Here is a 12792-nt window from a genome sequence, read left to right on the forward strand (position 1 = left end):
TCCGAAGTCCAGTAATCTTAGAAATCAAGTCATTATTTTAATTTTACTTGAAATGATGTACCACCAATTTTGTATTTTCCTCAGAAGCTATTTATGGGATATCACACTTTCAATAGAAGAGTATCAGGATTAGAAATGGAGTCACAGGCCCGGAGTCCCATGGGCGGTCAGCCCCGAGAGGGTTAGGCCAGATCACTGGACCACATATTGCAAAATCCTGCAAAGGCTCTTGAACTTGTCTCTCCTACATGTTGTGGAATTCTCATTAACGTGTTCACACAAGGAAATGTGTCAAAGGAACAAAGCCACCCAAATTTGTAGTTTGGACTTTGGGACCCATCCATGTGATTTTTCAAAAAGGTTTTAATTCTGTGAAAACTAACTTACAGATACCTATTTGTTTCTGTTCAGATTTGTGTGAGTAGGATTGCTTAGCTGACAGAACAAAAAGATGTGAATTGGAGGCATTATGGAGTATGAGAGGCTGGGAGGAGTTTTAGAGAAGACGTAGATGAATCATGGCGGCCCAGATGAAGGAAGCGAAGCCCAGTGGGCTGGTGGTATGGCCATGACTAGAACCCAAGATTTCACTCTTGTGCTTTTACTCTTCTTGGTTCCCCAGGATATATGCTAGCGCTTGTTTCTTAGCTCATGAGAATTTCCTCAAGCACGATCACATGTCTTAATACTGTATTCAATATCTAGGCTCAAACCTTATAACGTGAGTCATTTTCTTAGTTAATCGAAAATAAAAGTAATCGCAAAGGCTTGCATTTACCGTGGATGTTGTATGCACCCAGCCCTATTCTAAGTACCTGATGTGGATTAATCCTTTCCTTCCCACTGTAGTCCTAGAAGGTGCCGTTACTCTCCTTTTACTTATCAGAAAAATGAAGCACAGAGAAGTTAACATGCTCAGGGTTATAAAGCTAATAAGCGGCAGAGCTGGGATTCAAATGCAGGCAGCGTGGTCCTTGAGGATGTGCTCTTACCCCTTATATGAAATCACCTAGTGTTTCTTCTATAAATAAAGCTACTACTGCTTTTTAAGTTTATTTATTTTAAGAGAGATAGCATGCGTGCAAGTGTGAGTGAGGGAGGGGTAGGAGAGGGAGAGACAGAATCCCAACCAGGCTCCACACCATCAGCACAGAGCCCAACACGGGGCTCGAACTCACAAACCATGAGGTCATGACCTGAGCCAAGATCAAGAGTCAGATGCTCAACCAACTAAGCCACCCAGGTGCCCCTAAAGCTACTACTGTTTAAAATGAATGACGTATGCGTTAGTAAAATTGGGTAATAAGCTAATATTAACAGCAAAAAATAAATGAGTCAGTATTCCTAAGGTAATATGAAGATATTTTCGTCTTGAATTTATGTTAATTCGATGTGAACACCAATGCAAAGAATGAGTCAGGATGGCTCCAGGCAGAATGATGGCATAAGAGAACACTGTGCATCAAGAGCTACATATATCTTCGCAACAAAAATTACTTCTGGACTGCATAACTGGCTTCTGTGCCAACATTATTTTTAATGTTTATTTATTTCTGAGAGAGAGAGAGGGAGAGAGAGCATGAGTGAGCAGGGTAGGGGCAGAGAGAGGGAGACACAGAATCTGAAGCAGGCTCTAGCCTCTGAGATGTCCAGTACAGAGCTCGATGCGGGGGCTTGAACTCACTAGGCACAAGATCATGACCTGAGCCAAAGTCGGACACTTAACCGACTGAGCCACCTAAGCACCTGTGCCAACATCTCTATAGAAGGAAGGCTAACAGTTGTCTTCTACCCTGGCTAAAAAGGTGTTCAGTCCATTTACAAATTGTCTGAGCAAAGTTAACTTCAGCTTCCCACTGATGAAGATAGGATCTGGCAAGACCATTGCCTGCACAATAATTGCTGAGGTTGGAAGTTCCTTCCCAAATATGTCACATCCTAACCTACTCATTGTTCTGTTACATTTCCGAATAGTATGTCCCAGCATCAGAGCACCCAACAGACTTTATGGCCTCGAGATGAGAAAATTAATAAAGATAGCATATCACTATATCTTTAATGTGGTTTCCACCACTAACTCTTTATTAACATGAGGGTTTTCTATCAAGAGCTTTCAACTGGGATTGAGTTTAAGCATTCAGAAAAACAACAAGCTTTCCAAACTTCTGTGTAGGACTCAACATTGGAAAAGAACCCAGAAATTGAATTTTGTTAAAGGCCATTACTGGATAGTTTTAAGTTCTAGGGAACATATAAATTGGAATGGTCCATGGATATGTTCCAGAGTTCCAAAGTAGTTACCTAGGCTCAGATATTAGGGGGAAAGTTTTATTTAGCAATGTGAAAACAGTTGTACATCTTTTCATATACATGGCATTAGTCCTATGTTTGGCTGACTAGAAGCAACATTTTTGAGAGATGCTGTGATTTTATGTCCTTGATATTAAAGCCAAATTCTTGAGATGAAAGAACAGGGATTAATAAAAGTTAAATTATAATCCTTAGGGACTATAATATTTCCTGCACTGTGATCCTTCACCCTCCTTGCATCCTGACTAGTAAGGAGTAGTTTGCTGGTGAAACGTAAATGACAGAAACTTCTGGAGACAGCGACCATATTATCCTAGGGAAGAAAAAGCCAAACCTAGACAGATTTAAGAAGATTTTTTTTTTTTGTATTTAAATAAAGTGGACCCTTTTCCAGTGTTTGAAACTCAAGTTTCTATGGGCTCCAGCACTTTATAATGGTCACGGCCACTGCCTCTCACCTGCTCTGATAGCTTCAATTTCAGATAGCAGCTCTGATAGCTGCTCTGATAGCTTCAATTTCTTTCTCTATAGAATTTTTTTCTCTTTCTCTTAAAGTTTATTTACTTATTTATTTGGGTAAGTCAGTCAGTTAACCACCTGACTCTTGGTCTCAGTTCATGTCATGATCTTGTGGTTTGTGAGTTTGAGCCCCGCATTGGGCTGCACACTTACAATGCAGGGCCTGTTTGGGATTCTATCTCTCCTGCTATATGACCCTCCCCCACTCACTCTGTTTTTCTCAAATAAATAAATTAATTTTCAAAAATTTAAAGTTTATTTATTTTGAGAGAAAGAGTGTGAATGGGAGAGGGGCAGAGAGAATCCCAAGCAGTCTCCTCACCCTCAGTGCAGAGCTTGATGTGGGGTTTGAATTCACGAACTGTGAGATCATGACTCAAACCAAAATAAAAAGTCGAACACTCAACTCACTGAACTACCCAGGCACCCTGTCTCTCTCTGTCTTTAAAATCATGGTCCCTTTAAGTCTCTTCCTTTCTAGCACAACCCTAGCTCCTTTGTCATAACATCATGAAAGGGCAGGTGATGTTTGTTGCTTACTTCCTCATCTCATTTATTCTTTGACCCTCTTCAGTCTGGCTTCAAATCCAGCCACTACTGGGAGCCCTTCCATTGAGGTCACTAATTACTCCCATTTAGCAAATCCAGAGTTGTTTGTTTTTTTTTAACATAACAGCTTTTTATTCATATTATTTATATACCATACAATTCTCTCTTTGAAAATGTACCATTTGGTGATTTTTAATATGATTACAGTTGAACGGCCATCACTATGATCAATTTTATTTTATGTTTTTAATGTTTATTTTTGAGAGAAAGAGAGAGAGAGTGTGTGTGCAAGTGGGGGAGACACTGAATCTGAAACAGGCTCCAGGCTCTGAACTGTCAGCACAGAGCCCAATGCGGGGCTCGAACTCACAAATCATGATATCATGACCTGAGTTGAAGTAGGACGCTTAACTGACTGAGCCACCCAGACGCCCCAACTATAATCAATTTTAAAAGATCTGTACACTGGAACTATAAGAAAACTATAAGACATTCACAAAAAACACAGAAGACGTAAGTAAATGGAAAGATATTATACTCATGAATTGGAATACTGTTAAAATGCCCATACTATCCAAAGCAATCTACAAATTCATTTGCAATCCCTATCAAATGTTCAATGACATTTTTCACAGAAAGAGATATTGAAACGTTTTTCACAATCCTAAAATTTGTATGGAACTACAAAAAAATATCAAAAAGCTAAATCAATCTTGAGAAAGAATAACAAAACTGGAGGTATCACACATCCTGATTGCAAACTATATTACAAAGCTATAATCAAAACAGGGTGTGGTGTTGGCATAAAAGCATATATACAGATCAATGGAAAAGGATAAGGAGCCTAGAAATAACCCACACATATATGATCAATTTAGGACAAAGGGGCCAACTATGTGCAATGGGAAAAGACAGTCTCTTCAATAAATGGGGTTAGGAAAACTGGACAGTCGCATGAATGAAACTGGACCACTATCAAACCCCTGCACAAAAATCAAGTCCAAACAAAGTAAGTACTTGAATGTAATATCTGAAGCCATAAAACTCCTAGAAGGAAACCGGCAGTAAGCTCCTTGACATTGGTTTTCGCAAATTTTTGGATCGGACACCAAAAGCATAGGCAACGAAAGCAAAAATAAACCAGTTGAACTACATCAAACCAAAAGGCTTCTGCACGGCAAAGAAAACCATCAACAAAATGAAAAGGCAACATATCGAACAGGAGAAAATATTTGAGAATCATATATCTAATAAGGGGTTAATATCCAAAATATATAAAGAATTCATACAACACAATGGCAAAAAAAAAATCTTATTAAAAATGGGCAAAGGATCTGAATAGACATTTTTGCGCAGAAGACACACAGATGGCCAACAGGTATGTGAAAAGGTGTTCAACATCACTAACCATCAGGGAAATGCAAATCAAAAGCACAGTAAGATATCACCCCATACCTGCTAGAATGGCTACTATCAACTTACAAGAAACAAGCGTTGGTGAGAATGTGGAGAAAAGGGAACCCTTGTGCACTGATGGTGGGAGTGTACATTGGTGCAGCCCCTATGGAAAATGGTATGGAGGTTGTTAAAAGAATTAAAAACAGAGTGGTCCTATGATCCAGTAGTTCCAGTTCTGGGTATTTGACTGAAGGAAGCAAAAATAACAACTCAAAAAGGGATCTGTATCCCCATGTTCACTGCAGCATTACTTAAAATAGCCAAGATATGGAAGCAATGTTAAGTGTCCACTGAACGGATTAAGAAAATGTGGGCTATGTATACAATGGAACATTACTCAGCTTTAAAAAAGAAGGAAATCCTGCTATTTGCAACAACACAGATGAGCCTTGAGTGAATTGTGCTAAGTGAAATAAGTCAGAGAAAGACAAATACCATATGGTATCATTTATATGTGGAATCTTACCCCTCCCTCTAAAAAAACCCTGAACCGATAGATTAAAAAAAAAAAAATCAGTCTGGGGGGGTTTACCAGAAATGGGGATGGAAGGTGGGCAAAATGGGTAAACATGAACAAAAGGTACAAACTTCCAATTATAAAATAAGTCCTGGGGATATAATGTACAGCATGGTGACTACAGTTAATAATGCTGTGTTGTATATTTGAGAGTGAATAAGAGAGTGGATTTTAAAAGTCCTCATCATTGAAAAAAAATTGTTACTATGTGAGGTGATGTTAACTCCTTATTGCGGTGATCATTTTGCAATATACACATATATCAGATCATCATATTGTACGTCTGAAACTAACATGTTCTATGTCATTTATATCTCAATATTTTTAAAAAAATTAATGGAAGTTTTAATGTTTCATATCATGAAATGATGACCTTTTGCATGTTAAAAGCCTATCCTAGCAGATCAAACACACTTGTAAATTTTTCCTATAGGAATTACTTAGTTATTCCTGCTAGTTTTATATCTAAGAGCTACCTACTATATTGTATTTGGACTTACACTTTCTCTTTTCTGAGGAAAACAGGTGTAGGTAAAACCCAGGTGCAAGTAAGACTTTTGGGTGGCATTGGCAGAGTAAATAAAGGAAAAGTTAGAGAAGCGCATTTTCTTCCGATGAAAAGGCTTTCACGGTTATGTGTTGGTTGAGGAATCTCTAGGCAAGTTACTAATTTTCAAAAATTTCAAGAAATATACATAGAACTTAAAGGCAAATAGTTTGTTATAAATTGAACTCTCTCAACTATTTGCATCCCCCTGGCATCAGGTTCAAACCTACTTTGAATTCTGCACTTTTCATGCCTTCCCTTTATGCCACCTGTACTTCAGCCAAACATAATTATTAGTTTTCAACATATTTAGTGCATTAAGGTTTTGAGGTGTGGTTTTCTCTCAGCCTTGAACGCTCCTAACCTCAGCTGTGTGTCCAAGGCTTAGGACGCCTTCAGATCCAGCTCCCTCAGGCAGTGCGCCCTAATTGTCCCCTGCCTCTGAAATCCCACAACAGTGTGCTTGTACCATGCAGAGAACAAAGGAAAGCAGAAAAGAGAAGAAAGGGAACAGAGAAGAGACGCACAAACTATAAACAAACAGTATGGTAGATTTAAAGTTAACCGTATCAATAATTGTATTAAATGTAAATGGCTGTCATGACAAGCCCACCACAGACCGGGTGGCTTAAACAACAGAAATTTATTTTCTTACCGTTCTGGAGCCTGGGAAGTCCAAGATCAAGGAGCCAGCCAATTCCGTTCCTGGTGAGAGCTTTCCTCCTGACTTGTGAGTGGCTGCCTTCTTGCTGTGTCCTCACGTGGCAGAGAGAAAGAGAGTTCTGGTGTGTCTTTCTCGTTTTCCAAGGGTACCGGCTGTATTGAATTAATGTCCCACCCTTAAAAGCTCATTTAACTTTAATTACCTCCTTGAAGCCCTATCTGGAAGGTAGTCTTGTCAGGGGTTAAATTTGGGAGGGCACAATTTGGTCCATAGCATGGTCTAAATTAAACGTAATTTTCTCAGCTAAAAGGCAGAGATTTTCAGATTGGACAATCTACCTGCCAAATCACAAAACCTACTGTCTGGAAAAACCACACATTAAAATGTGAAGACATGAGTAGGTTACAAGTATAAGAAAAGATACACCATACTATATTAATGTCAGGCAGAGTAGTACTGTGAGCAGAGGAGAGAGGGGCTAGGGAGAGGCCAGGGAATGCTAGTGCGTGAACATATTTGGGGGGCACTAGAATATAAATTTGTCTGAATGGGAGTTGGGCAGTAGCAGCAGGAGTAGGCTGGGAAGGAGAACAAAATTTGGAGGCACAGAAAGAAATGGAACATAGAACAAGGAAATTAAAAAAAAATTTTTTTTAATTTTTAACATAGAATTTTATTTTATTTTACTTTATTTTATTTTTATTTTATTTTATTATTTTTTAAAATTTACATCCAAATTAGTTAGCATCTAGTGAAACAATGATTTCAGGAGTAGATTCCTTAATGCCCCTTACCCATTTAGCCCATCCCCCCTCCCACAACCGCTCCAGCAACCCTCAGTTTTTTCTCCATATTAATGAGTCTCTTCTGTTTTGTCCCCCTCCCTGTTTTTATATTATTTTTGTCTGCCTTCCCTTATGTTCATCTGTTTTGTATCTTAAAATCCTCATATGAGTGAAGTCATATGATTTTTGTCTTTCTCTGACTAATTTCACTTAGCATAATACCCTCCAGTTCCATCCACATAGTTGCAAATGGCAAGATTTCATTCTTTTTGATTGCTGAGTAATATTCCATTGTATATTTTCTTTATCCATTCATCCGTCAATGGACATTTGGGCTCTTTCCATGCTTTGGCTATTGTTGATAGTGCTCCTATAAACATGGGGGTGCATGTGTCCCTTCGAAATAGTACACCTGTATCCCATGGATAAATGCTTAGTAGTGCAATTTCTGGGTCATAGGGTAGTTCTATTTTTAGTTTTTTGAGGAACCTCCATCCTGTTTTCCAGAGTGGCTGCACCAGCTTGCATTCCCACCAACAATGCAAAAGAGATCCTCTCTCTCCACATCCTTGCCAACATCTGTTGTTGCCTGAGTTGTTAATGTTAGCCATTCTGACAGGTTTAAGGTGGCATCTCATTGTGGTTTTGATTTGTATTTCCCTGATGATGAGTGATGTTGAGCATTTTTTCATGTGTCGGTTGGCCATCTGGATGTCTTCTTTGGAGAAGTGTCTGTTCATGTCTTTCGCCCATTTCTTCACTGGATTATTTGTTTTTTGGGTGTTGTGTTTGATAAGTTCTTTATAGATTTTGGATACTAACCCTTTATCTGATATGTCCTTTGCAAATATCTTCTCCCATTCTGTTGGTTGCCTTTTAGTTTTGCTGATTGTTTCCTTCGCTGTGCAGAAGCTTTTTAGTTTGATGAGGTCCCAGTAGTTCATTTTTGCTTTTGTTTTCCTTGCCTCCAGAGACGTGTTGAGTAAGAAGTTGCTGTGGGCAAGATCAAAGAGGTTTTTGTCTGCTTTCTCCTTGAGGGTTTTGATGGCTTCCTGTCTTACATTTAGGTCTTTCATCCATTTTGAGTTTATTTTTGTGTACGGTGAAGAAAGTGGTCCAGGTTCATTCTTCTGCATGTCGCTGTCCAGTTTTCCCAGCACCACTTGCTGAAGAGACTGTCTTTATTCCATTGGATATTCTTTCCTGCTTTGTCAAAGATTAGTTGGCCATATGTTTGTGGGTCCATTTCTGGGTTCTCTATTCTATTCCATTGATCCGAGTGTCTGTTCTTGTGCCAGAATATAGAAGGTTTTGATTCCCTAGTTAAGGAGTTCAAGCTTTACCTGAGTTCAGGTTGAAGAGGAGGCAGGTGTTTTGTAAGAATTGATCTGGAGGCAATGTTGAGGATCAGTTGGAGAAGATAAAGACAGAGATTTTAAATTAAGTTTTCTAGGAAGGGTGTGAAAATGAATATATTTACATTAGATAATAAATAAAAATTTCCCAACTGCACAGTACATGCATCTGATCAGAGAGTATATGCCACATCTCTGCTTGGTTTCACCCTTTTCTCTTTCCCATTTGCACTCAAATGCATAAAAATTTGCCTAGATAGTCCCAACTCATGAAAAGAACACTGACTGTCACAGATGGTGCTTCACTAATCATGGCTTGCAACAAACAGTTTTAACAAGATTGCTGTCTTAAAAAAAAAAAAAAACAAACGCAGGGCTACTGGTTATGTGATATTTTGTATTTCATGAAACAGGAATTCGGGGGAAATAAAAACAGTAATACTTACCCAGGTGACAGTTTTTTCCATTATAATATTTGTTACAACATTAGAATTAGAGTCTAGGGGGAGGCTGTGGGTAGCCTGATGTATCTAAAGTTTGAGAACCAATTTTCCAGGTGGTTTCTTTCTTTCTCTTTCTTTCTTTCTTTCTTTCTTTCTTTCTTTCTTTCTTTCTTTCTCTCTCTCTCTCTCTCTCTCTCTCTTTCTTTCTTTAATATGGAATGCTTCACAGATTTGTGTGTCATCCTTGTGCAGTGGCCATGCTAATCTTCTCTGTATCGTTCCAATTTTAGTATATGTGCTGCCGAAGCCAGTACGCCAGGTGGTTTCTAAGAGCACCTTTACCTTTAAATTCCTCAAAAGACACAAACTATTGGGGCATCTGGGTGGCTCAGTTGGTTAAGTATCTGATTCCCGATTTCAGCTCAGGTCATGATCTCACAGTCATAAGATCAAGCCTCGCCTCTGGCTACACACTGAGCATAGAGCCTGCTTAAGATTCTCTTCCCCCCACCTCCCCAACCTGCATGCTCTCTCTCTCTTCCTTTCTCTCTCTCTCTCTCTCAAAAAAAAAAAAAGACACAAACTATTGAAGCACCTTCAAGAATAGATAATCCAAATAGACCTGTAGCTATTAAAGAATCCACGTAGGGGTGGCTGGGTGGCTCTGTCAGTTAAGCCTCTGACTTTGGCTCAGGTCATGATCTCATGGTTCATGGGTTCAAGCCCCACACTGGGTTCTGTGCTGATGGCTCGGAGCCTGGAGACTGCTTGGGATTCTGAGTCTCCCTCTCTGTCTCTGCCCTTCCCCTGCTCACTCTCTCTATCTCTCTCTCAAAAATAAACAAACATTTAAAAAATTAAAAAAAAATCCACCTATTACTACCACTCAAATGGGAGGTGTCCAGTAAAGCTCCAATGGGAAGGGTCCCAGCTTTCTTTAGAGAGAGGCCTTCAAACTGAAGGCTCCAGATTACCTTTTGAGATCCTCATGAAATACTTGTGAACAGAGGTGGGGAGAGAAGACATCATAATGATAGGTAATGACTATGTATTAACTGTTCATTGCTTGTAATCTTTACAACTCCCCAAGTTAACAGTCATGATTCCTATTTTCCTGGCGATAACCTCAGGGGTGTTACATACTGTGTCCAAGGACACTCGATAGTAAAAGGCAGAGCTGGGAATCTCAGCCTCTTGGTGTGCTGTCTCCTTTCAGCCAGTTAAGAACAGATAAGGTGGCAAAAGTAGAAGACAAGGTGGCAGCTCTCCATGAACGCGATAAACATCAAGATGTGATGCAACAAATGGTCCACACGCAATGAGAGGTCTCCCATCAGACTGTGTCCTGATAGTTCCATGAGTTCTATGAGCCACAATGTGCTTTCATGATCTTCTCTGACACTCTCAGCAACCCTGTGGGGCTAGCAGTCCAGCAGTTTGGATCTCTATCTTACAGATGAGAAACACAAAGTTCAGAGACATATAATGCACCCCCACCCCTGCCATAGCCACACATTTATAAGACAGAGTTTGAGGACTTAAATACCTCTACTCCCCACTATACCAATACATTTCCACTTTCCCAACCATGCAGCCTGCTAATAGCGTAGACACTAACTGAAAGGCAAAGCTGAATATTTTAAACTTCCCAGGCTAGGGAGTCCTGTGACCGGAAGTTGTCTCCTCAACCAGCGTTGAGCACGTCTTAGTTTCGTTACACCGAATAAGCATGGAAGATGTTCATTCGTTGGAAAGGAAGCAAGAAAAAAAATCCCAAATGGCTGCAACAGAGACAGGAGGCATTACATCCCTTCCATTCTGACCTGCCAGGTTTATAGAGGGCTTATTTTGGTTTTATGCCCCTTTATAATGGATTTCCAATCAGAAAAAAATTTCTCAGCGACTTCCATTGAAAAGAACATGTATTCTCAGGGCTGTACTGATTCTCAGGTCTTGATACTGATTTCCCAGGACAAAGCTCCTTAGTTTCATATCCTTGAAGATTTTCAGCAAGCAGCTTTTCCAGGTGCACAGTGACATAGGGGCAAGCAAGATGACAAGAGCTGAGAAAGTTCTAGTCTAGGTCACCCCAAGAGTCCATGGTGAGCATGGCATTTGAAGCTGGAGCCTTCTGGTTTGTTGTCTTTAAAATAGCTATGTGGCTCTTGCAACTAATTCCAAAGCATATCTGTGTTTGTTTTAATACAAAAATAATATATCCCTCACATCTTCACACAAAGTAGTTGTTCCAGGATGAAGGTCTATAATTTAGCCTGTGGTTTCCTCAGCAGTACCCACACCATCCTTCTATTTTCTCAGCTCTAGGGAGAAGAATTAAGTGGATGAAGTTTGCCTTGTTTAGTGCCTCCCCTCCCGCTCTGGCTCACCTTGCCTCCTTTCCCAGCAGTCAGGTCTTGGGGTCCTGCCCTGCCCTGCCCGGCAGTATCTCCTATTCTAGACCTTTGTGTCCCTTCACCAATACTTGCCAGTTCTGTCTTCCCTCAAGATGATGTCAGATTTCTCTTTAATGTTGGAGGTTTATATGTTTCTCCCTCCTAAGTAAAATACGTGTAATTTTACATGGGATTTCAGGCATTATGGCAGAATTACCCGAGAGATATCTGGGGGCAAGAGGAGCTCCATGGCATCCCTAAGCTCATACCATAAAAGCAGCCACTTTGGCAAGGGCGTTGCTCTTGCCGATCCCCAAACCGTGAGTGTGGCTGGTGAAGTTATCACAGCAAAGAGACAGAAAGCTTTAGATCCCATTTATTCAAATAGTTTTTCTGGGCTTTCATCATGGTATGCTTGGAGCTGTACTCGGTGGAGTTTAATTTTCAAATGTGATACAGGGATATGACAACAATGACAGAAGGATTCAAAGAAAGGTTGACCTAAGCCCATGATGGTATCCAGGTTCCTAGGAGCCCAGAAAATGGTGGCTATACTTGGTTTATCCTTCAGGTCAACCATTGCTCATTGAGATCTGAATCTGTTTCTAGTACATCCTGTTAAAATTCTTAGGGCCTACTCTCCCATGAATAAAAGTGTTAATTACATTTTCAAAGCTGTAAACTCAACACAATGTGTTTGGAAGGGGGTGGGAGGATGAATAAGTGTTTCGAGACACTTTCTGTGCTGGCTTTGTTCACACATCCATTTCTGCCCACATGGTGCCACACATATTACACCTTTGGGGTTCTGCGGAGTGTTTTCTTGGTGTGTGTGTGTGTGTGTGTGTGTGTGTAGGTGTATATATGGTGGGGGGATCATATTCTTCTCTTTAATTGCAAATTAATCTGAAGATCCTAAAAGTTGCTATGCAGATACCATTTGGGAAATCAATATCTTCTATTTGCTTTAAAATACAGAAACAGGGGCGCCTGGGTGGCTCAGTCAGTTAAGCGGCCGACTTCGGCTCAGGTCATGATCTCGCGGTCTGTGAGTTCGAGCCGCGCGTCGGGCTCTGTGCTGACAGCTCAGAGCCTGTAGCCTGTTTCAGATTCTGTGTCTCCCTCTCTCTGACCCTCCCCCGTTCATGCTCTGTCTCTGTCTCAAAAATAAATAAACGTTAAAAAAATTAAAAAAAAAATAAAATACAGAAACAATCTTTATACTCATGGGGCCTCATGTAAGCTGCATTGA

At 40.1% G+C, this 12792-nt stretch overlaps 1 non-coding gene across 1 annotated transcript; it reads right to left on the reverse strand.

The window, feature by feature from the left end:
* Window positions 1–9354: 9354 nt before the first annotated feature.
* Window positions 9355–9461, reverse strand: LOC115517326. Its single transcript, XR_003969790.1, has one exon. It is a non-coding gene; the product is annotated as a U6 spliceosomal RNA (small nuclear RNA).
* Window positions 9462–12792: the final 3331 nt, after the last annotated feature.

The sequence above is a fragment of the Lynx canadensis genome, chromosome B3 (genome assembly GCF_007474595.2).
Source record: "Lynx canadensis isolate LIC74 chromosome B3, mLynCan4.pri.v2, whole genome shotgun sequence".
Taxonomy (NCBI): Eukaryota; Metazoa; Chordata; class Mammalia; order Carnivora; family Felidae; genus Lynx; species Lynx canadensis.